The sequence below is a fragment of the Vicugna pacos genome, chromosome 26 (genome assembly GCF_048564905.1).
Source record: "Vicugna pacos chromosome 26, VicPac4, whole genome shotgun sequence".
NCBI classification, from domain to species: Eukaryota; Metazoa; Chordata; class Mammalia; order Artiodactyla; family Camelidae; genus Vicugna; species Vicugna pacos.
The window spans coordinates 3,470,893-3,494,721 of record NC_133012.1 but is presented as its reverse complement, the minus strand read 5'-3'; the positions used below and the strand labels follow the sequence as shown (position 1 = coordinate 3,494,721).

The 23,829-nt window shown below is 37.7% G+C and overlaps 1 protein-coding gene across 1 annotated transcript in view; it reads right to left on the bottom strand.

Moving 5' to 3' along the window:
* The window catches only part of KAT6A (lysine acetyltransferase 6A), a 97,421-nt gene that overhangs the window by 69,396 nt on the left and 4,196 nt on the right, over positions 1-23,829 (bottom strand).

Here is a 23,829-nt window from a genome sequence, read left to right as displayed (position 1 = left end):
TGCTTCCAAATTTATTACCCAAAACCTAAGAAGCAGTAAATCTATGCGGCGATAAGCATGCTAATATACCACTGATAAAGAATACGTCTAGGGATTATCAGTTCACCTAGACTGAGTCATTTCATAAACATATTTACTGAATACCCACTATGTGCCAAACACTACGGAAAAAGCAGGAATCAAAAAGAGCCCTCTTTTAAAAAATTAGTAAGTTTTAAGAAAAACAAAAAAAACTTTAATGTTCAATATTGCTAATTATCAGAGAAATGCAAATCAAAACTACAAGGAGGTATCACCTCACACCAGTCAGAATGGACATCATCAAAAAGTTCACAAATGATAAATGCTGGAGAGGCTGTGGAGAAGAGGGAGCCCTCCTACACTGTTGGTGGAAATGCAGTCTGGTGCAGCTGTTATGGAAAACAGTACAGAGATTCCTTAAAAAACTAAAAATAGACTTATGCCATGATCCAGCAATCCCACTCCTGGGCATATATACAGAGGGAACTCTTAATTCAAAGAGATACATGCACCCCAATGTTCATAGCAGCACTATTTACAATATCCAAGACATGGAAACAACCTAAATGTCTACTGACAGATGACTGGATAAAGAGGTTATGTGTACACACACACACAACACACACACACACACACATACACACACACAGTGGAAAAGAATAAAATAATACCATTTGCTGCAACATGAATGGACCTGGAGACTGTCATTCTAAGTGAAGTAAGCCAGAAAGAGAAATATTGTATCATATCACTTACACGTAGAATCTAAAAACAGGACACAAATGAACTTATTTACAAAACAGAAACAGACTCACAGACACAGAAAACAAACTCATGGTTACCGGAGGGGAAGAGGGTGGAAGTTCAACGTTTGCAGATACTAACTACTAAATATAAGCAAGTTTATACTGTACAGCACAGGGAACTCTATTCAATAACCACTAATGAAAAAGAATATGAAAATGAATGCATGTATGTATATGTACGCCTGAAACTTTATGCTGTACACCAGAAACTGATGCAACATTATAAACTGACTTTACTTCAATTAAACAAATAAATTAAAAAACAACAACAACAAAAGAAAGCCCTCTTGGAGCTTACATTCTAGGAGGAGGAGACAAACAAAAATAAATAAAATATAAAGTATGTCTAATGGCAGTAAGTGCTATATACAAGAAAACAGAAAAATGGCACTGAGTTCCAGGTGTGGTGGAGAGACTGCAATTTTCTCCAAGGCAGTCAGGGAAGAAGATGAGGCAGACAAGCCAAGTAAACACTTACTTTGGAGGAGCCCCCACCTGGAGTCTTTGCAGATGTCATTTTATCCACAAGGCTTCTTTAAGCATGGTCTACTTTTTCCATTGCACGTATCTTAAGACATACTATATTCTTTACTTTTTGCTATTATTTTTACTGTCTACATACACACACACACACACACACACACACACACACAGAGGAATGTAAGCTATAAAAGGTGTGGGATTTTCAGTTTTGCTCACACAAGCTAAGGACAGTACTTGGTATATGGCAGGTATGCAACAGATACTGACTATCTGGGTGGAAAGTGCTCCAAGTAGAGGGAGCAGCAAATACAAAATGCCTTTAGGCAGGGAGGTACCTAGGGACCAAAAGAAAGTTACTGTGGCTGGTGGAAGGGAGGAGAATAACAGGAAATAAAACCAGGAAGTGTGTGTTAAGTGGGACGGGAAAGCCTTGGGAGGATTTCATACCATCCAGAGCAGAAGTCAGAAAACTACAGATCTGGCCTATCACCTCTTTTTGTAAATAAAGTTTTATTGGAAATCAGCCATGTCCATCTGTTCTCATATTGGTATGTCTGCTTTTATACTGGGATCACTGCAACAGAGAAACTTGACACACTTTTCACACTCACTCTGAGAAAGACAGTAAACTATAAATGGTTTTGAGCGCAAGATCTGGTTTTTCCTTTAAAAAGATCAGTTCTCTGGCTGTGAAGACGCAGGGGGACAACGACAAAAGCAAGGAGACAATTAGGAAGCCACAGCAACCGTCTAGTCAAGAAGTCTGAATCGGAGAGCAGTGGTGGAGGAAGTGAGAGGTAGATGGATTCTGCTATGCACCCTGGAGCAGGGTTTGGCAGACTCCTTCTGTAAAGGGCCAGGCAGTAAATATTTTGGGCTTTGCAGGCCATTATTAGTTGCAACTACTCTGCTGTAAAGTGTGAAAAAAGCCACAAACAAATATGGCTGTGCTCCAGTAAGACTTTACATAGACAATGAAATTTGAATTCCATATAATTTTCACATGTATGAAATATAATTTTTCTTTGGATGTTTTTCAACTACTTAAAAAAATTTTTTTAAAACATTCTTAGTCCATAGGCTATATAAAAAGAGGTGGGGGCCAGGTGTAGCTGGGGCCGTAAATCTCCAACCCTGCTCTGAGGGCAGAGCTGGAAGGGTTTGCTGCCGGACTGCAGGTGACGTGTGAGAAAAAGGGATGTCGGACATGAATCACTATGCTGTACACCAAAAAGTAAGGTAACGCTGTAAATGGCCTATACTTCAGTTAAGAGAGAGAAAGAGAGAGTGAGAGAGAGATACCAAACTGTCCCATACACACCGCACAGAGCAAAGGGAAATCCGGGAGAGCCCTGCAGTCCTGTCATCGGCCAGTATCGGCCATTCACAGTCACTGCGCCCATGCTCGTGCTACCCAGGGCCAAATCCCATAAAAAATCAATTGAAGGCAATATACCAGTAAAAACAGCCACATTTTGGGCTTGAGATTTAGGGCCATGCTCTTTCTTAAAATATACACAGAGAAAATTCTCAAGCTACTAAGTTTTTTCAATATATAAAACTAAATCAACACATACACCTTCAATCCACAGCATGATCGGTTTTGGTTTTTGTTTGGGGATGGGGCAGAAATCACAGTAATGAGGACAGATAGGACAAAACAGCAGCAAAGAATTTAAGAAAAAAGAAAAGGGTAAAATGGGCAGGGAGGAGAGCAGATTAGCAAGCCTCTATCTTTATATCCATACCAAAAAAAAAAAAAGAAAGAAAACAAGAGATGTTTCTTAATTAGGATAGGCAACTTCACATAAGACAGAAACTGAAGCAGAAGCTGGAACAGTTACGTGACCCCATAATATATTTTGGTGTGTGCAGTGATTAATTTTACTTACAGGTTCAGTTCACGATTAGATTAGGTGAGGTTAGATTTTAGGTTCGGGTCTCTTTCATTAGCTGAGGAAACACTGTTCATAATTCTCCAACTCTTCCTCATCCTTAAGCCTCGAGACTATTTCAAATGGTTGAGCCAAGGCATAAGGGGAGAGCGATGTTAAGGCAACGAGAAGTTTAACAGAGAAGCCAGAAAATGCCAAGTCAAAGTCAGAGATGCTCCACCAATGTCATCTGCAAGGACATACCAAAACCTTTTGATATATCACTGACATCAAAACCCACAAAAAATCTTTCCAGTGAGGTTGGGGCCATGCCTTGTGTCCCTTCTGTACTAAAAAGAATCCTGACTCGAGCTGGCAGCCCTGTGCGACAGAAAGCAGGACTACAGTCCACAGCCAGATCCCTCAGCCCCTGTGAGCTGGGGAAAGCAGAGCAAGCGAGGAGGGCAGACGCATCAGGCAGCAACTATACAAACAACCTTCCAGACATCACAATAGCATTTAACGTCAATCCCAGTTGATCAACCACGTCAAGACACACAGGCACTAGATAACTGAATACAAAGGCTTTCTTGCCTTAAATTCAAACACAAATTACTGTTACCCATAAAATAGTATTTGCCTGTGAGCAATACAAAGCTGATCACTTTATCTTCAAGGTGCTTACAAATTAGCAGGTCTAAAAGGCCTTCTATACCAATTCACAACTTCCTGTACAGCTTTATAGACACATTTCAACTCCTGGAATAAAAATTATCCTATCTTCTCAACAGAGAAACAGGTAATAAAAAAAGGCTGAGCTAAAATAAACACTTATGTTCAAGAAGTATTCTTCTTCATTTGAAGGTTTTTCTTTTAAAAAAAACTGAATTACAACATTGTTTTAAACATCTTTTTGTCCCTTCCAATGCCATGAACAATTGAGTTAAACAATTTATTGTTGCTCCAATAATCCAAACAGCCAACAAGTCTGATGTGCGTTTAAGAACTGAAAGACAGCAAAGACTCTGCTCACAGATACACAGTCACCCTGGCCACAGGTTTTTCCAGCTGAAATTGACTGGCTCCTTTTTTCCTCTAAGTAACTCCCATAGATATTTTACTGCAAATGCAGGCAAGCGCAAAGACTCTAACTGCTATTAACAAACAAAAGGCCAAGTTCTTTAAAAAACCAGAGAGTCCCAGAAAAAAGCCTAACAGCCATGCTTCCTAAACAGGTCTCAGGGCAGTAAGAGGTGGGAGAAGGGGAGTCGTCCTCCCTTATACAAACAGGTTTAGTTATTAGCACAGTTTAAAAGGGTTCCCAATCCCTTTAATATGCTTATGTGAACCATGAATATGCACTGTTCCTAAACTTACTGTGACAGGGATTCCTCTCAGGAACTCATGTACCAAGGAAGCAATCTGGGAAACATAACTCTTCTACTTATTGTTTTAAAATTAGTATTAAAAGTGAGCAATAAAAATTAACCTCAAGGCTCATTAGTCAAAGATTAATTAAACCTTTTCCTTATAACAAACAGACCCACAGAACATTTTAAGAATCCTTTTCAAAACAGTAGATTTATATGCACATGTCCCTGAACTGAAAACATCAGCGTGAGCACACAAAACTATTAACATCTCTATAATGTAGAACAGATTGAGAGATTAATGGTTACAGACACTAAAGTCAAAGTGTAAAATAAGATTCAAAGAGAACTGCAATATAAAACTGACTACTCTATTTTTAAAAAGAAGAAATGTGAGAACAAGTAGGTAACTCTTCTATAAAGGTGAGGGTGGAACGGGAAGTAGACAGAAGAAAATTTTCTCCAAGGGTAGCATTTAAAGGTCAAAACTTTATTAATTAGGGGGTAGAAAACATTACAAGCCTTCATATTTTTAAGATAATAAATACAATGACTTAATGAGCAAACACAGTTGTTCAAAAAATACTTTGTATGTTACTGAACTATCCAAATGACTTTGGATCTCTGAGGGGTGCAAAACTTACATTTCCCCCCAATTTTTTGCCAAAATCTTTTATTACTTAAATTTTTAATGTAAACTTATTGAAAATGCTCTTCTTTAGACATATTTTTATCCTACATCAATGTGCAATCAAGAAAGAAAAATGTAAGCAAAATGAATTAAGTATTCTTAAACCTTTTTTGAATTCAGAGTTCATCTCTTCTGAATCACTATCCGGTTCGGAGCTGTCAGTGTTCATTTTTTGTTGGTGGTTCTGGTTTATTTGTACAGGATCACTCTTTGAACCACTCACTTCTCAGTGATACAGTAATTCTTAAAGACTATTTCACTCTGGTCTCCAGAATTTTCTTCCAAGCTATTGACTCCATTCTGCCAGTTTGAATGCTGACACTCTTATTAATCTTACCAGAAGGTGTCCACAGAAGGTATTCTGACAAACCAAGACTCATATTCCTTCCTCATATGATCCTAACATGGTTTGTGGATCCCCAAATTTTTATCAGTCTCTATTCGATAGTTTAAAGCACTGCTTTATTTAGGGAAAAAATACCACTGACACTGCAGACTTGACAGTACAGATGACTTACCAGTCACGCACGCGCATGTGTGTGTGTATAATAAAAAGGACAGCCTGTGTGAAAATAACAAAGTTGTCGGCCTTAGTGCTGATTTATGTGAGAGCAGGTTATCTACTTATCTCTACTATCTGGCACACAGTAAGCACTTCATAAATTCAAAGGTTTACTGAATGAACCCCCAACACTCTCCAGTCATCTCGTTGCGATAGCAGCTCAGGCATTTCATTCCTTGCTCAACAGATATTTCAAACTGTAAGCCAGGCCCCTTGATAGACACTGAAAAACAAAGAAATAAAAAGCACTCCTGCCTTTAATTCCAGTAGAACAGGCAGGCAGAGTGTATGATACAGGGAGAAAAATCAGCATGTCTAACGTAACCATGAGAATGTGTCTGCTATGTTCATACAGAAAGAAAAGTCACCTCACCAAACCAGTAATGGTAGTGGGCAGGTCAAGGAGGCTTAAAAAATGAGGATTAGCCCAATAATAAATGCTAGAGAGGGTATGAAGGAAAGGGAGCAGCCCTCCTACACTGCTGGTGGGAATGTAAATTGGTGCAGCCACTATGGAAAACAGTATGGAGGTTCGTTAAAAAATGAATAGAGTTACCATATGATCCAGCAATCCCATCCCTGGGTATGTGAACAGATGAAAATTCTAATTTGAAAACATATGCACACCCTCAATGTCACAGCAACACTATTTACAACAGCCAAGACATGGAAGCAACCTGAATGTCCACTGACAGAAGAACAGATAAAGAAGGTATGGTATACACACACGTGTGTGTATAATGGAACAGTCCTTGGCCATAAAAAAGAATGAAATTTTGCCATTTGCAACAACATAGGTGAAGCTAGAGGTTACCACACTGAGTGAAGTAAGACAGAAAAAGACAAATATTACATAATATTGCTTATATTTGGAATCTGAAAAATAATACAAATGAACTTATTTACAAAACAGAAATATACTCACAGACACAGAAATCAAATTTATTGTTACCAGGGGAAGGAGGGGGAAGGACAGATTAGGAGTATGGGATTAACAGATACACACCACTGTACATAAAATAGACAAACAAAGATTTACTGTGTAACACAGGAAATTATATTCAGTGTCTTATAATAACCTAAAATGGAAAAGAATTGAAAAAAATACATTCATATGTGTAACTAAATTATTTTGCTGTACACCTGACACTAACACAATATTGTAAATCAAATACACTTCAATTTTTTAAAAAAGGTAGAAGATGCTATTAGCTACTTTCATTTTTGTTTGGAGAAACATCTAAAAGAATGACATTCCAAGCAGAGACACATACTTATAAAAACTGAAAGGCAAGACAGTGTGGAGTCTACAAGGAACTGCAGTATGTCGGAAGGCAATGGGTTAAGAAGAGTGTGGCACAGATGAAGTTGCATAAGGAGCCTGAATTTTACCCAGAAGGTAACAGAAATCCATAAGACTTGAGGATTCTAAACAAAGGGAAGACATGATATTGTAGAAAGAGTAAATCAGACAGACATATAGAGGTGAGCTCCAGAAGTCTAGACTGGAGTCAGCTAGATAATATAAACCCCACGAGGGCAGGCATTTTTATTCATCTGGTTCACTGCTTAATCCGCAACACTTATCATATGTCAGGAATGTTTATTGAATGAATGAAGGAAAACCAGCAGAAAGAACTGCAATAACCCAAGAGAGAAAAGAACTGAGTTAAGGCAACAGGAGACAGATACAGAAGCATGACTAAAGCCGCTAAACAGCAATTACTCTGTGTGTGCATGTGCGTATAATTTTGGGAGCCTTGTCAGTATTCAGTATCACCTTTCCCTTCTACTAATACAGCTCAGAGAGACCAACAGTAAATTGTAAATTCTAAGCTCTGCAAAAAAAAAAAACCCAAGTCAGTTGATTAAAGAGGTACAAAAATACCATTAGGAAACTGTTCCTAGTGGCAACATGAAGGAAATCAACATTATTTAATTTACAGTCAGGACTACAGTTACTCTCCATCTCTGCTGAAGTCAGAAACATTTGGGTCAACATTTACTAAGTGTTCAAACAAGCAGAGCAAGCTTTTAGGTGCCTACAATGAAATAAGATGAATTTAGATTAGCGATAAAGAAATTCGTAACCAAGAGTCAGTAACATCTGGTTAATGGACGAATGTTAGAGAGTCTTCCTCTCTATTTGTCTACAAAGACAACATACAGATATTTAGGGGAAGTCATTTAATCTCTTTTCATCTGTTAAAATATGGGTTCAAATTGTAGGAATTCCTAAGACTTTTAGTTCTACAATTAAGACTCCCTCACCTATTAAGGGCCTTACACTTGTATGCATGTTATTTTGAAAGTGCTCTTCTTTTACTGTTTTACCTCCAAGAGAATTTTAACATTTTTACATGGCAAGAACATTTTTTCTTAATTTTCCTCAGTGCATACATAATAAGCTGCTCTGCAGGCAGGTCAGGAGGGAGGGAAAGTAACAGCTAAGGGCCTCCTACTTACCAGTACTATCAAGCAGTGTTCTGTATCATCTCCACAACTATGTTCACCATCATGATCCCATTAAGAAACTGAAGGGCAAGGAGGTTAAATTCTCTGCCCAAGATCACACAACTAGTTCAGCGGTGAAACCAGAAAGCAAACTCCAGAGCCCAAATTCTATTCACCACCCTAAATGATGGTAACTGATCTGAGTGCCCAAGGACAGCATCCCCTTCCGATCCAGGCATTACATGTTTTTCAACATTGGCCAGAAAAAGCAATTTACAGAGCTTCACGGTATAGCCACGTTGAGATTTCCTAGCCCCTCGAACCTGTCATGGCTTCTTTCCCCAGATGAGAAAAGGGGGAAGCAGGTGTCTGGGCTGCTCTTGAGGGGCACTAACTTTAGTTCTTTACCCTTCTTTTCCCAATGATACTCATGATAAACGACAATCACATGCATGACATATTCTCGGAGTATCCCTAGGTATATGAGCAACTCATGTTCCAAGACAGCATATCTGAATGCAAATAAATCAGTGGTGTTATTATAGAGGTAACTACCCCAATTTTTAAAACAAATCATTCATTACTTTAAATTATTTTCAACACATCTTACAACTGAGTGTAATACACTGCTGTTCTAGAGCAGGGATAGACAAACTATGGCCTTCAGACCAAACCCAGCCCACCTCCCATTTTGTAAGTAAAGCCTGATGGGAAGACACTCGCTTATTTACATATTGTCTATGGCTCCTTTACTCAAAGCTGAGTAATTAGGTCAGAGGCTGTAAGGCCTGCAAAGACTGAAATATTTACTACCTGGTCCTCTACAAAAAAAAAAAAAAAAAAGTTTGCCAACATCTGTTTTAGATCAACAAACAATTCAATCAGAATTCTACTTTATACCCATTGGGAACTTAGATGTCAATACATCAGACAACCTAGTTTCAGTATCTTCATAAATCTGTTTAAAAAGCAGGTTTTGTACTTAAATTTTCAGAGCTCCCTGGACTTATGACCCATCACAGCTTCGTATCTTATTGTTCTTATTTCCCTGGCTTTCCCATATGACTGAGAGCAGAGTATCACCACATTTTAAAGATCCCCAGATGAAAATTTGAGAAGCAGTGCTATCCAATATAGTGCTTAATTATATTAAAGCCCTTAGTTTTGGTCTCACTATGGGCCAGGTAGCTTTGCGGGGGAAAAAGAACAGCTCTTAGGCTTCATCTTTAATCTTGAACCTCAAGATACTAAATAAAGACCTATTTTGACAACTTGACCAAGGGGCGTAGTTGCGGGAGGGGGGCGCGTTGTTGTTGTTCTTTTACTGGGAGGAGAGAGAAATACTGTTACTTAAAACATAGGGCCAAATGGGGGACTGTCAAACACTTTGCCTGTTTCAAAAGAATACGACCAGAGAACATCCATCCTAACTTAAATGGACTACAGAGTATATGAAAAATGCTTTTTAAGCTGTCTAGATGTCTGCTTCAGTGTCCTGTAAAAACTGATACATGTTCATGAAAACTTCAGTCTTCAAAATATGATGGCAATATTTTGTGGGTTAATAAATTATTTGTTTGGTTTTGTTTTGTTGTTTTACTAGAGAAAGGAGAGGGAAATCACTACTTCCTGCTGTTTATTTTTGAAGACAAAGGCTTAAAAAAAAATCACTGGAGCTATGAGCTGCTCTGGCATGAAACAATCTTCAATAGGCAGCTGCTTGGTGCCCTGGGTGATCAGGTTCTATTACTTCCCTATTATGGAAAAGGAACCGAAGCTCATGGAGAGCAAAGTACTTTAAAGATCAAACAAAAAGTAAATGATGAGGCTGAGATAAGCACTCTTAAAGATAAGCCCCAAACTAATCAGAATTAATGTTATAACAATTCAGGGAGTACTTTAAATGACTGTACCAATTTACCAGAGTTTCAGTTTATCTAAACTCTGAATTCACAGTGCTTTTTTCTTTTGGCCACTCCACCAGCCTCTCCACTCCAGCATGTATATTAAAGCTATACAACCTTGGGCAAATCACTTGACCTCTATGAGCCTTTGTTTCTTCTATAAAATAGACAATCTTCCTTTAATGGTGGTTGTGACCTAAATATAATATCTAGTATACAATATTCATTCAAAATTATGTTAAGTTTTCAAATACAAGTACTACATTATATGCACTTAAAAAGACTGACAAACAAGGTCATACCATACCATCGGTAAAACAGTTTCCTTGCCACCAGTAGACAGCAACAGGCTTTTTATCTGAGGAGTGAGGGGGTGCCTCACTCCGCAGGATAGAAATCTATCAGTATAAGCCACTGTTTACAAGAGAGATTCAGCAAAAAGACCAAGATATTTCTTAAAGTAACATAATAACAGTTTAAAAACAAAAACACCAACAAATTTTTTGAGTACCTCTAAGAATCGTATGTTTTTAAGTAATTAGGCTAAAGACAGCCTAGTAGTAGAAATACAGATCAGAAGTTATCTCTGGTCACTAGGCTGGAAGAGCACACTCCAATCAGAGTGAAAGAATGGAGTCAAAAATGAATACTGATTTGTCACTCAGCAGACCGCCAGAGATCAAAGTTTTGATAAAACCACGCTGCCAAGGGTGTAGGGAAACAAGTCTCTCATACAAGGAGGGTGAATCTCTACGGAGAGAAATTTAGAAATACCAAAATTACAAAGACACATTCTATGTCTAATTATTCTAATTCTAGGAACTTGTAAGTAAAACAATGTATAAAGGAGATTATTTAGCTGAGTAACGTTTGTAATCACAAAAAAATTGGAAACAAATGTCCATCAACAAGGGGCTGGCTATGTAAATTATGGTACACCCACACACGGAAATACCACCAAGCCTTATGTGTTGATATGGAATACACTTCAGATATATTGCTAAGTGGGGAGAAAAAAAAAAGTAGGGTGCAAAACAGTATGTTAAGATATGTTATCAACTGTGGGAAAAAAGGCAAAAGGAAAAACACATCTATAAAGTGATTGCTTATATACACACAGAATCTCTCTGAAAGGTGAAAAAGAAACAAAACTCACCGGCTGCCTCCCAGGAGGAGAACCGGCTAGCTAGGGAACAAGGGTTAGAAGATATTTTTCAAGAAATTCTCATTTGTACTTTTTGAACTGTATATACTAATGAATGTATTATCCTTGGGAAAATACAATTTCTTAAACTTTTAAAATTACTATATGGGTACCAGAGAAAAAATATTACCTTGAAGGAAGTAGCAAATAGTATTTTTCAGCTGAGGTGTCAAACTTGCACAAACATCTGAAACGATCTCCCTTTTTATCTATATATTTTGAGAGGATAAATGGTTCTGCTTCTAATTTTAGCTTGGGCACATTATTAACAGAGTTAATAATTTAAAAAAGCAAAACTTGTTTTCTATCATTCCCTCTTCCAGTTTAAACTTGAGAGCTTCCATTCAACAAACATTTTCTGAGCATCTTACAATGTGCCAAGACCTGGACACAAGGATTAATAACACACATGATCTGATAAATGGTTTAACATATGTATGTAATACACGCTAAAGCAGCACCCACTTTTTTTCAATGCTTGTCATTTTCATGAACCAGAGGCAGCCTAATGTTGCTTAAGAAACCTGGGTTCTAGTTCTATTTATTCCCTTAACTACCATGCAATTCTGCATCAGTAAAACCTGGCCACCACAGCATGGCGACTGCCTACCTTACTACAAGTACTTCATCAAAAGAAAATATGTGAAAGCAAAATTCTTTAAAACCTGTGGAACACTTCAAAAACATGTCATTACCACCTACACAAAGTTTTAGGGAAAAAGACTTTCTTTTTCCTTCCCTAGCTTTCCTGGCTCAAGTTAAGAGTTCTCTGCTTAGGTGAAGTTACCAGAAATAAAATTGTTTTTTATTGTTCCTTAAAGTTAGTAGATAATGGAGGCAACCCACTTGTAAAGCATTCAGAGAGAGTAAAAGGTGAAGTTTTTACTGAGAAGTACATACATAAAGCCCCACACAGACGGAAGCAGGTATTCAACAGCTACGACAAGGGAGCCCACACAGCACCTCAACCAAGGCCTTGATGCCCTCACAGTGCAGGCTTAATGAGAACACCAGGAAGCCTAGGGGGGCAGCAACAAGGGCCCAAAGGGCAATACAGACAGGCTGCAGAAGTCACAACAGGGCTTGTCGCACTGGCCGCCTCTCAGCCTTCCTAATGATGCGCTTTCTCAATGCCCTAAATTTGAAGGTGCTCGCTTTAAAATCTTGGCCTATTCTTATGCAATGAAAGGAATGTGTTTACCTCTGCTACCACTGCTGTGTTACTTGCCCTGTAGAATAATTCTTCAGATAAAACAAATTCTTTCTTCTACCATTAAAAGGCAAAAAAAAAAAAAAGGGGGTTGGTGGGAGGGGAGAAAAAAATAAATGTATCCTGCTGGCTTGGAGGTTACTCTGTCATACCTTTAACCATCAGCTCAAAGAAAGCATGATACCAAGTGTAAAACCTGCTTTAAAAATGCAAAAACATGTAAAATGCTAACTAATGCTGGGGAGGGTAATGACTTCAAAACCAAGATCTAAAAGTCAGACATGATTTGGTTTTTTCTCCATACTTAAGTAAACGTTTATTATGGGCCTACAATGTTTTGCTTCTAGGCCTTTGTACATGCAGTTCCCTCTGCAGGAACCACGCTCTTTCCCACCCCACCCATTTGCTTCCCCCGCTCACTAACCTCTCACATGTGACTTCCTCTGAGGCTTCCCTATCTTTCCCCACCCCCTCTTCTGTGTTGCCACAGCACTGTTTTACCCACTCTGAGCGCTCATCACTGAGTGTGTCAGTTACAGAGACTGTATCTCCTTCATTTGGGACCCAATCACTGTGCTGGCACCTGAAGATGTCCCATAAATACTTGCAAAGCACCAGACACTGCACTAGACGGCCGGGGTACAAAGATGAAAAGCAGACCTAAGGTCACTATCGAGTAAGAGAGACAGGCTAGAGCAACAACACAATGTGAAACAGGCTAGGATGGAGGAATGTGCAGGACACCTGGGGCCTGGAGGGAGCTCTCTGAGTCAGCCTGGAAGCGAGATGGGTGCCAAGGAAGAAACAGATGTGCCCAAGCTAAATCTTCAAGGTTAAATAAGAGCTAAATGTGAAGGAGAAAAGGATTCCTGACAGGACAAAAACACAGGTGCAAGAGAAAACAAGGTGGACCTAACGAACTCCACGCGGAACGTGTAGTGCTTCTCAAACCTCAGCATGCATCAGAACCGACTGGAGGGTTTGTTAATGTATCAATCACTGGGCCCTACCCCTAGTTCGACTCAGTAGGCCCAGAACTTGGCCCAAGAATTTGCACTTCAAACAAGTTTTCAGTGACGTTACTGCTACTTCTGGTCCTGGACCACACTCTGCCAACTGGTATCGTGGAAGGTAGAGGGCATATGGAGGAGGAGGAGCAGACAAGTTTGGAGCTACACATGAGGTGAAGGGGGGGTAAAAATCACATATACTACACCACAGAATTTGACATTGAATGCTCTTAAGCAGAGAAGGGAGTATTTTAGAAAGACGGTAATAATAGCTAACATTTATAGAGCATTGGACTTACGTGTCGCCCAGTTCAACAGCAACTAGCCATACGTGGCTATTTCAATTAAATTAATTAAATAAAATTTAAAATTCAGTTTCTACAGTCCACCAGCCACATTTCATGAGCTCAAGAGCCACGTATGACTAGTGCTATTGCACTGAGCACAGATACAGGACATTCCATCATCGCCAAAGCTCCATCATACTAACTCATTAAATCTTCATTATGAGACAGGCACTGTATTATTCCCGTTTTACAGAAAGAAATGTGGCAAAGAAAGATTAAGCAAATTACCCATGGTCATAAAGCGAGTAGTGCCAAGTGATGTGCAAACCTAGATGGTCTGGTTCTGGAACCTGTGTTCTTAATTGCTTCTTAATAAGATCATTCTTGGCAATCATGTGGACTGGAGGCAGATGATACTGGAGGAAGGAAAACAAGTGAGGAAGCTGCTACAATAAATCAGGAGAGAAATGATGGGGACCAGCACCAAGAGAGCAGCGGCTGGCATGGATAAGAGGGTGATTAAGAGATGATACAGAAGTGGAAGAGAAAAGACTGGGGATGGACTAGAATTGAATCCAGAAGAGGTGCAAGTGAGGTGCAGAAGATGGCACCAAAGTTTCTGTTTTAGGAATCAGAGTTAACAGCAATGCCTCATCACAGTAAGAAACCAAAAGTGCAAGCTGGAGGAGGGTGACGAACTCCATCTGGGTCACCATGAATTTGCACAGACTGAGGTAAGTAAGACACTACACAGCAGGGTATACAAGTTCAGAGCTCAAAAAAAGAGATCTGGACTAAGATATGAATTTAGTCATCAGAATAGAGAAGTTAAGTCTAGAGATAACCTAGGAAGATAAAAATAAGTAGACAAAGAACAGAACCTTACGAAATCCAACATTTAAGATACAGGGACAAGATAAAATGCCAGTAAACTGAAAAAGAATTACCAGAAAGATGGGAGGAATCAGGGAAGACACCTAGGAAAGAATGACCCCAGAGGCCAAGGGAAGAGAGAATGGTGTCCAAGTACTAAATGCTGCTGAGAGGTCTTAAGATAAAGACTGAAAACAGTCCACGAGAGCTGTTTCAAATGGTGTTCCAGGGCCAAAGGCCAGGTTGCAACAGATAGGGCACAAATACAGACTTTTTTTTCAAGGAGTTCCAAAATGAAGGGGAAAAGACAGGGTGTGTAGATGGAGAGAAGGATCTGGAGCAGTGTTTTTTGTTTGTTTTTATTCTAGTGTGATGGGAGAGACTTCCCCCTGCTAAGAGGCAAAGAGTGAAAAGACTAGAACACCACTGGTGGAAGAAGGCCCCTAAGACAGGAGAGAACAGGATCCTACACATGAACGGAGATGCTACCTCTAGACAAGTGACTTCTTTCATGTCCTCTAAAGGGCAGCAAAGGGGGGTAAATAAGTACAGATGTGTCTGAGTTAGTATGGGAGGGTAAAGTTGAATGAGCTCATATGGCCGGATGGAGTCTATTCTATGAAGTAGGATATGGGAGTGTGGGCTGAAAATGAGAAAAGCAAAAGGGCTGCTGCAGAAAGAACAGACTGCAGACACAGACATACATCCCTAAGCAGAGGGCAGAGCTGAGATTAGAAGCCACAAATTTGTAAGTGGCACACCACCACATGGTTTGTGCAATTTTCTTCAAAATGATAATACAGACCCTTAGAGGATCAGGGAGAGAATGGCTGGCTTAATGTCAAGGTTGGGGTCTGCCAATTAGATGCAAGCGTAAAGCGAGTAACTGAAGTGATAAACCTTCAGTCAAGCAATTAGGAGAAAAGCATTCATGGTGGGAAGGGGCCACCCATCAGAATCACATAGGGAAACGTCTTCTAACCACACACCATATGAGGCCTTGATGAGATAAAAGAGCAGGTGCCACAGGAGTGAGGAGAATGGTGGAAAATCAGGGCAGTTCTAGTGAGGGAGTGGGACAGAACAAAATGAAGGTTTCCAGAAGTACACTGTCCTGGGTTCAAAGTGTGTTCACAAGAGTAAGTGTGAAGGGTGTTGCTTCGGGTATTGGTCTGAATTCTAATTACTAGATAACTGTCCCCTGACTCTCTCAGCCAGCTCCCCTGACAGGCCATGCTGGTTCTGAGCCCGTTCTCAACCCAGGCTGTATATCAGATGCACGTGGAGACTTTAAAAAACAAACACACGAACTGAAATCTGGGCCCCATTGCTAGAGTCTACTTCAGCTGGTTTGGCAATTCTAAAGTGGATTTAGTGTCAAGAACCACTGCTTTAGAAAGAACGGACTTTAGATTTATGTTACAGAATTAAAGGAAAACTGACTGGCATAAGAATAAATGAAATAACTAAAGCAGGAAAATGGTGAAAGAGGATCTAAACTCTATCAGCCATTTGAAGATGTCCTGGAGAGAAAAGCTGGGAGACTATGAAAGCACAGCATCCCACTCAAGATACACCAAGAAATGTAATAATGCTTCCAAGAGTTCTCTTATGGGTTCTTGAAAACTCAGGAGTTAAATGCTTCGCTGCAGCCAATGACTAAGAAAAAAGGAAAACCTGCACTCCACTAAGCCAAAAGGACTGAAAACCAACACTGAACAACAGCTCTTAGGGCAACTACAGCTCACAATCCCCTGGAGGAAACAGCAGCCCACAGTACAAGCATGGTAAGGACCCCACTTACCTGGAACCCATGTCTTCCACACAAAAGGTAAAGGAATCAGCTGTCTTCTTTCATACATACAAAAATTTTAAGTTTTTAGCTGCCAGATTGTTTTTCTACAGCAGTCATTTTCTACTAACAAATTTTACCAATAATTTTTAAACCACCTACTGCAAATCTAAGTGCTAGACTCCTGTAATCTCTATGCTTAATTTCAACCCTAAAGCAGATAGTGCCATACTATTCTATCCAATTATTTTATAAGTAACTGCCCCCAATCTTAACCTTTATTTGCCACTTTCTAATGTATTTGCTAACTTTTATGACAAAGTAAAAGCAATGCAAAGACGAACTGTTAATCATAAAGACTAAAAAAAAAAAAAAGCAGGGGGTGGGGGGAGTCCCACTACTAAAGAAGAAAAACTCAATAACAACAAAAAAACATGACCTATTGCTGCCTTCCCTGTAAGGTTTGTTTACTGGCATTACAAAATCACCCAGAACCAAGATATTACATATATATAAAAATGAGTGGAAATTGTATACTCCTAGGCCACCCATATTTAATGCCTTTAAGGAGAATTACTTCATTAATTAATAGAAAGGCTTATACCCTTCTATCTCAGTCTTAAACATTTTAAGTTTGAACCAACTACCTAAGTCACTTAGACACCATCTGTGTTGGAGACTTTCTGAAAATCAGACTTAACTGTAAGTGGACTTTTTCCCCCCAAAACTCAAGAAGTACTTTTCCTTCTGGCATTAAGGTAGTTTAACACATTCTTCTAATATTTATTTAAAACAGGAAGACTTTCTAATTCAGGCCATAAGAAAGCAGTCTTTTCCAAGAAAAAAAAAAAAAGTCTCGACTTTCTAGGATGTGTATACAGCTAGCTATCTTCAAACACCGAAACAAGCAGATTTACATACTTGTGGTTTACAAAAACCACCAAAATTCTCTACACCAGGGTTTATTCTATGGTTTCCATTAAGGAAACAACTTCTAACATTATTTTATACACTAATAATACTTGCTCTCTGATGCTATAAAGCAGTACTACAGCCTAATGAAAAAAAGCACAGAACCAAGAAGGGCCCAACCACTTCTCCCAGATGTGATCAACTTGCTAGGTGGCACTGAACAAGACACTTAAATCTCTCTGGTCCTCTGTTTCTCTATTTGTGAAATAAGATTAGAATCACTGTTATCCAAGATTGCTACTGGCTCAAAATTCTACAAAATGCAAACAATTCTATTCTTTTTTCCTAAAAATTTATCTATAATTTGTAAGCATAATATAATCCAACTATAAAATAGACATTAATCAACACTGAAACCAGACTTATTTTTTTTAAGCAGGTCTTTTTCTTTAATTCCTAGCGGTTAAAAAACTACTTTGACCCAGAATGGCATTCTGCAAATCTAAGTGCTACACTCCTATAATCTCCGTGCTTAATTTCAACCCAAACCAAATAGTGCCATACTACGAACTATCTCTTCACCTGTTCCCTAATGAAGCTGAAAGTAATTCTCTGGATTTGAATTTACAGAGTTATGTACAGTGCTGATGAAAGCCATCTGTTGGGAACTATGACTTTCCTGTCAAAGGAAAAAACCTGAAGAAACAGCCTAGGTTTTCCTGGGAACCAGCTGCAGCTGAATGAGTCCTAATCCTACTCCAGCTGGGAAAAGCAGAAGGGTGAAGTCGCTGCTCGTTTAATTCATCTGCTGCAGATCCTTTGTGAACTGACTCCACCCCTGAGTAGCCAACTGGTAAACAACTTTACCAGAATGAGGCCCTTAATTAATTCCAAAATGTAACATCTATTCGGTTTTTTAAATATTTTAAATCAGAGCGTAAAAAGTATTTACCATCCCTTTAAAAGACCGTTCCCAGTTCACTAGGAAAAAATATTTTCAATTCTGTTTTAACCAGCAAACTTGGCACCCAGATTCAGTCCTCTCACATAGCTAAGAACCATGTCAGTGTAAATATACTTCTCCAGTATTCTAAACAGAAAGGGAAAAAACATGAAGGAGAGCCTTACAACCTCAAGAGGCCTGGAATGATACATTTTTTCCCCAGATTCATCAAACAGTTCCTGTTATCTATTTGCTTTCATAGTATTAACGGTAAGTGTAATGTAAAACAGGATGGCCCATGTGTCAGGATGAGTTGAATAAAAAACAGGCAGCAGAATAAGAAGAAAGATAATGTATTTTGCATACACTTATTTTCCATTTGGTGTTTTATGAGAAGCCATAATGAAAACTTATATTATTAAATAGCTATTATATAAATATATTATGCCTATAAAACTTAACCATGTAAAGTTCTTTTGAGACTTCAATAAGAAAGTACATGTTAAAGCGCTCAGAACAGTGCCCAACACACGGTCAGGCCTTAACAAATGTTAGCTATTAATAGGTTTCTATAAGCAACTGCTTTCATTCCCTTGGTCTCCTGATACAGGGCAAAGAAAGAGGTCAAGATGGTTAGATCATCTAGGGCTCTTTTCCCGAAGCAATTTGTAGTATCTGATGACTTCATTCATTAATTCCCTCACTTTATTTCCTCACTTTATTAGAAGCTGGCCCAAGAAAGAGCAAAGTGCTAGCAACTGTAAGTGTAAGAAGAATGTTCAGGTCATGCGCACTGGCTGGGTATACAAGCTTTGATTAGCAATGGCTAAGTCAAAGGCTGCTGTAGTAGCTCACGTTTTCTTCCCGGGTGGGTCATGGGCTGAAAATTACCAAAACACACAAAGCTCACAGGCCAACTAGAAGACCAAAAACGTATCTGTACGGTCAACTGTATTTAAACAAATACTGCATTAGAAATATATCCTTGCCTGAGTTATTTTTAAATTTCTGTGTTTTTTTTGTAAGAACAGATCTGCTAGACAATGTCAATTTATACTAACCACATTTATTCTTAATCACCTCAATGAGTTGTTAGTAACAAGTTTTTATTTCCAGCCAGCTTCTCTTCAGGATCCAGAACATTTAATAGTCATCAAAAAATGGTTCAAACAATGATGTAAGAAATGTAAAATTAATTGTGATCATAATCAATGTAATTAATTATAACATAAGAAAATATAATTACTGACCTCAATCAGTTGCAAACTCGGTAACATTACAAAAATCTACATTATTCATGTTATTGTGTTCTTGCCATTACTTGAAAAATAAAGTCAACTTCTTATGGTTAGGATAACTTTCTCTGAAATAATCCTTCTTTACTTAGAGACTGACACAGCTGATATCCTCCATTCCCTCCCCTACAATGTAAGAATTAAAACTTGCAACTTAAAAAGTTTCCTAATAACTATACTATAAAATACACTTGCTTGTATGCTCTCATAAGGAATCTTAAAATATACTTTAAATTGAGAACTTCTTCCAGTTTTTACTACTAATTTATCTATTCTCAACTTTTATGAAGCATCTTTTGCTTTCAGGTTTTTTGGTGCGTGTGGGTGCATGTGTGTTTGTAAGTAAACAATTGTTCTGTCAAGCAGTCAACACACCCCTGAATTTAATAGCACAATTACTATAAAGTATCATAGCAACAACATATGAAAATGACATTACTAAGCTTACATTTATAAACATCTTTATCATACCACCATTCTATCATATAAAATATGAAACAATTTTACTATAAAGGCCATTTTCAAATAGCTAAATCAAAACTATCATTCTTAACTCTCAGTAACTTGAAAACGTATTTCCATTCTCATCAGCATTTCTATATCAAAAACGAAAGCTGCTGTCAAAGCCCCATTTATTCTATGAATTTAAAATACCAAATTCCAGTAACACAAAATAATTTGGACTCTACTAAGAGTTTACTGAATTGAGATGTAACTTGTATTAGAAGGCTAGTGATTTATCATTTGTTCTTTCTGCTCCAAGTCACCTGAGTAATAACCTAAACAGTAACACTAGGCTGAAAATACCTTCTCTTCCCTTTCCAATTAGAATGCTTCAGCAAAATGTAATTCTGTTCAACAATACTCCACAGACCAACAATGCTCTCCTGATTTGACTGATTACCATAATAGATTTCTGGACTAGTAATATGGAACATAAACTATAGATGTGCCAGTAAATTATTCTATGAGTGTGTAAAATGAACCCAGAAATTTGAAATGAAGGTGAAAATTATTCCTGAAAGGGAAACAGATCCTTCCAAGACTCAGGTCTAAAGTAATTCTTTGACCTGGGCCATTACAATCTCAAATAATAATTAGCCCCACCCAAGAAACATCCCATTCTTTCTCAGAGATCCGCAATATCTCATTGTTATGGAAACATAGTGAATGTAAAAAGAATAAAAATTATATTTCATAAACTAAAAAAAGAATTGCAAAAAAGTTTCACATTTCTATGCTGTCAGCCTTAATCTCCAACAGGACCTAAATCCTAATGCACTGTTCATGGTAGGTATCTAAATGCTTAATGAATGAATAATGAATAAATGAAGTAAATGAACAAATTACCTTACAGTAATGTCTATATTTCAAAAAGAAAAAAATTTGCAAGGAGGAAGTTTTTATTTACACCAGTTACACGCTATCACCCTCACCTATATCCCACAATTCAAGGGAAAGCAATATTTTGTCTCAAATGAAAGCATGCTATTACAGCCATGCAACCAATTTCAAACTACAAATTAGAAGGCTTCAGTGACACTCAAAATGAAAATTAATAAACAAAGAAAATATTTTTAAGAAAAAAGTAAAATATCATGTAGATCAAACTATTTTTTAAATGTATAGACCTCAGGTATACAAAACTAGATTATTCATAATCTTTGGTTTCTGATACATTCTTACCACTGGTTCAAAGCGAATTTTAGAATTCTATGATAGGAAGAGAAAAAAGGGATGCAAATAGGAAAGGGGAAGGGGGGTGTGTCCTATTACAATTAGAGAATGCGCTATGAAGTTAACACCAAGGACCTTATAATCCTGTACTTGAGCGCAGTGACAGGCATTATACATAACAACCCCCGAGAGGCAGCAGGTATAGCTGCTACCAACTCCTGAGCCAGACTGATCAAGTTCAAAGCCTAGCTCTGTCACCTAATACTTTTGTGACTTGAACAAGTTACTGAACCTCTTTTATGCCTCAGTTTCTTCATCTGTTAAATAGCAGTACCTCTCTCATTGAGCTGTGTGAGGATTAAATGAGTTAATACATGTACAGCTATAAAGTGATGCCTGGCACAGAGTATAAAATATTTATCATTAATTTAAATAAACTCATCATAAACTACCACAGCCTAAAGCTAGCACAGAAATTTCCCTTATAACATGGATAAAACTTTTAAATCACAGATTTATCTTCACATTCTCCTATTTATCAACGTGAAAACACACAAGTTCAAGTGTCTTCACAAAAACTCTTAAAAATATTTCTACACAGCTATCTCACCAAAAAGAGCAAAACAAGAATCACGCAGTTGCTGAAAATCTAACATACAGTTCCTTCCAAAGCTTAATATCACACACATGCGCGCACGTGTGCACACACACACAAAATCAAAAGTTAGAATTGATATTAAAAAAAAAAAAGTAAAGAGGAACTTCCTCTCTCACCTCACGGCTGAGCAGACCAATAGATAGATGTATGTGCGTTCTCCAGACAATGACGCTCTTTCAGCTCCAAGCAGAGCTCCTGGCCCACAGTAGGCGCTCAATAACCAGTAACTGAATTAATGCATGCCTGAAAGTGAAACTACTACTGGCATGCACTTTCCTGTCTCCACCACTGTCAAATACACTCAGGATAATTTTTTTTTGAGATTATCTATGTTCATAACAATAAATCAATCAATTCCATATGAGAATTGATTGGATAGTTTTAAAAAAGAAGTAGTTAAATACAATAAAAGGAACAGATTATAATCTGTTCAAAGGAGGAATAATTCCTTGCCCTAGGGTTCACTGTAATGATTTTGAATCTGAGCTTTTCATATCTTTGGGGAAAGTCACCACTGAAAATGAGACTCCATTCAAAAATATGTAACAGATCTTATTAACTCTAATTTTGCAGATATCATGAAATCTGGTTTCCAATCAGACCAGTACAAATGTATGGAAGTTACTCGATGAAACTCAATTTTCCCAAATGCACACTCCAAATTTAGTTACTTCAGTTAAGAACACCATATATTAAAGTTATGTAACCAAAGATGTATTTCCAACCAAAGCAAATCAGCAGATCTCTACTGGATTAAACTTTTTTTTTCTTAATGCAAAGATCTCAGCTCAGCTGCAAAATAAGGATTGTTGGATTAGATGGTTCTCAAAGTCGCTTTCAAAAGTAATATCCTAGGGTGAGAGAACTCAGATTTGTCCTACATTGTACTATATACTGACTACCTTTAAAAAAAATAGGCACAACTGACATTTTATGTATGGCCAATATTTTTTAAAATTAAAGTATCTAATTCAAGTAAGGGAAATTATAATAAACACAAATACCCAGTGTTCTAACAAGAATGTATAATACCCAATTCACAGATATGACACTGAATTCATTCTAAACTATAAATTATTTCCTGTTTCCATGCCGTAAATCTGTAGATCATTTGATAACAGTTGTTTGAATCAATCGTTGTATTTCATTTAACTTCAGTCATATGTGATCAAAAAATAGTTCTCACAGATAAGCACTGATAGTAGAATTTGGTCATTGTCCACCTTGAATTTCTAATACACACCTTTAACAAATGCTCAAATGATACAGAACCAATTTATGAATGGGACTATCAATTCATGACTCCATCAAAATCATTTTAAGGATAATAACAGTAATATAATACTTCTATTTCAAAGTTTACAAGGAAAATTGAACTGTAAAATAGATCTCTAAAAACTTCATCTAAAAAGAAAAAAAATACTGTTAATTTTCAATTGCTATTTAAACAAAAATCTACTGATGGGTTATTAACTGCAATGAATTTAGATCAAATCTCAAATATTTTTAAATACACTCAATGTTAACTTTACAATCTTATCATCCTAGAAGTAGCCTCTATGATCTTAAGCAAAATGAAGATGTTACTAGTGTACACTAAGGTGTCAAACAACTTAAAATACTACCACTCTCCACAAAACTACAATTCAGAGCACTTAAATTCACAGCTAAGACACTAGGTCAATGTGAAAAAGAGCTCCTAACAAAACAAAACTCTTCTCATCCTCGACTATCTATTTAAGGCCAAAATTTACTGTGAAGAATACATACTTTCAACTGCACAAAATAAAAGCATAAAATACA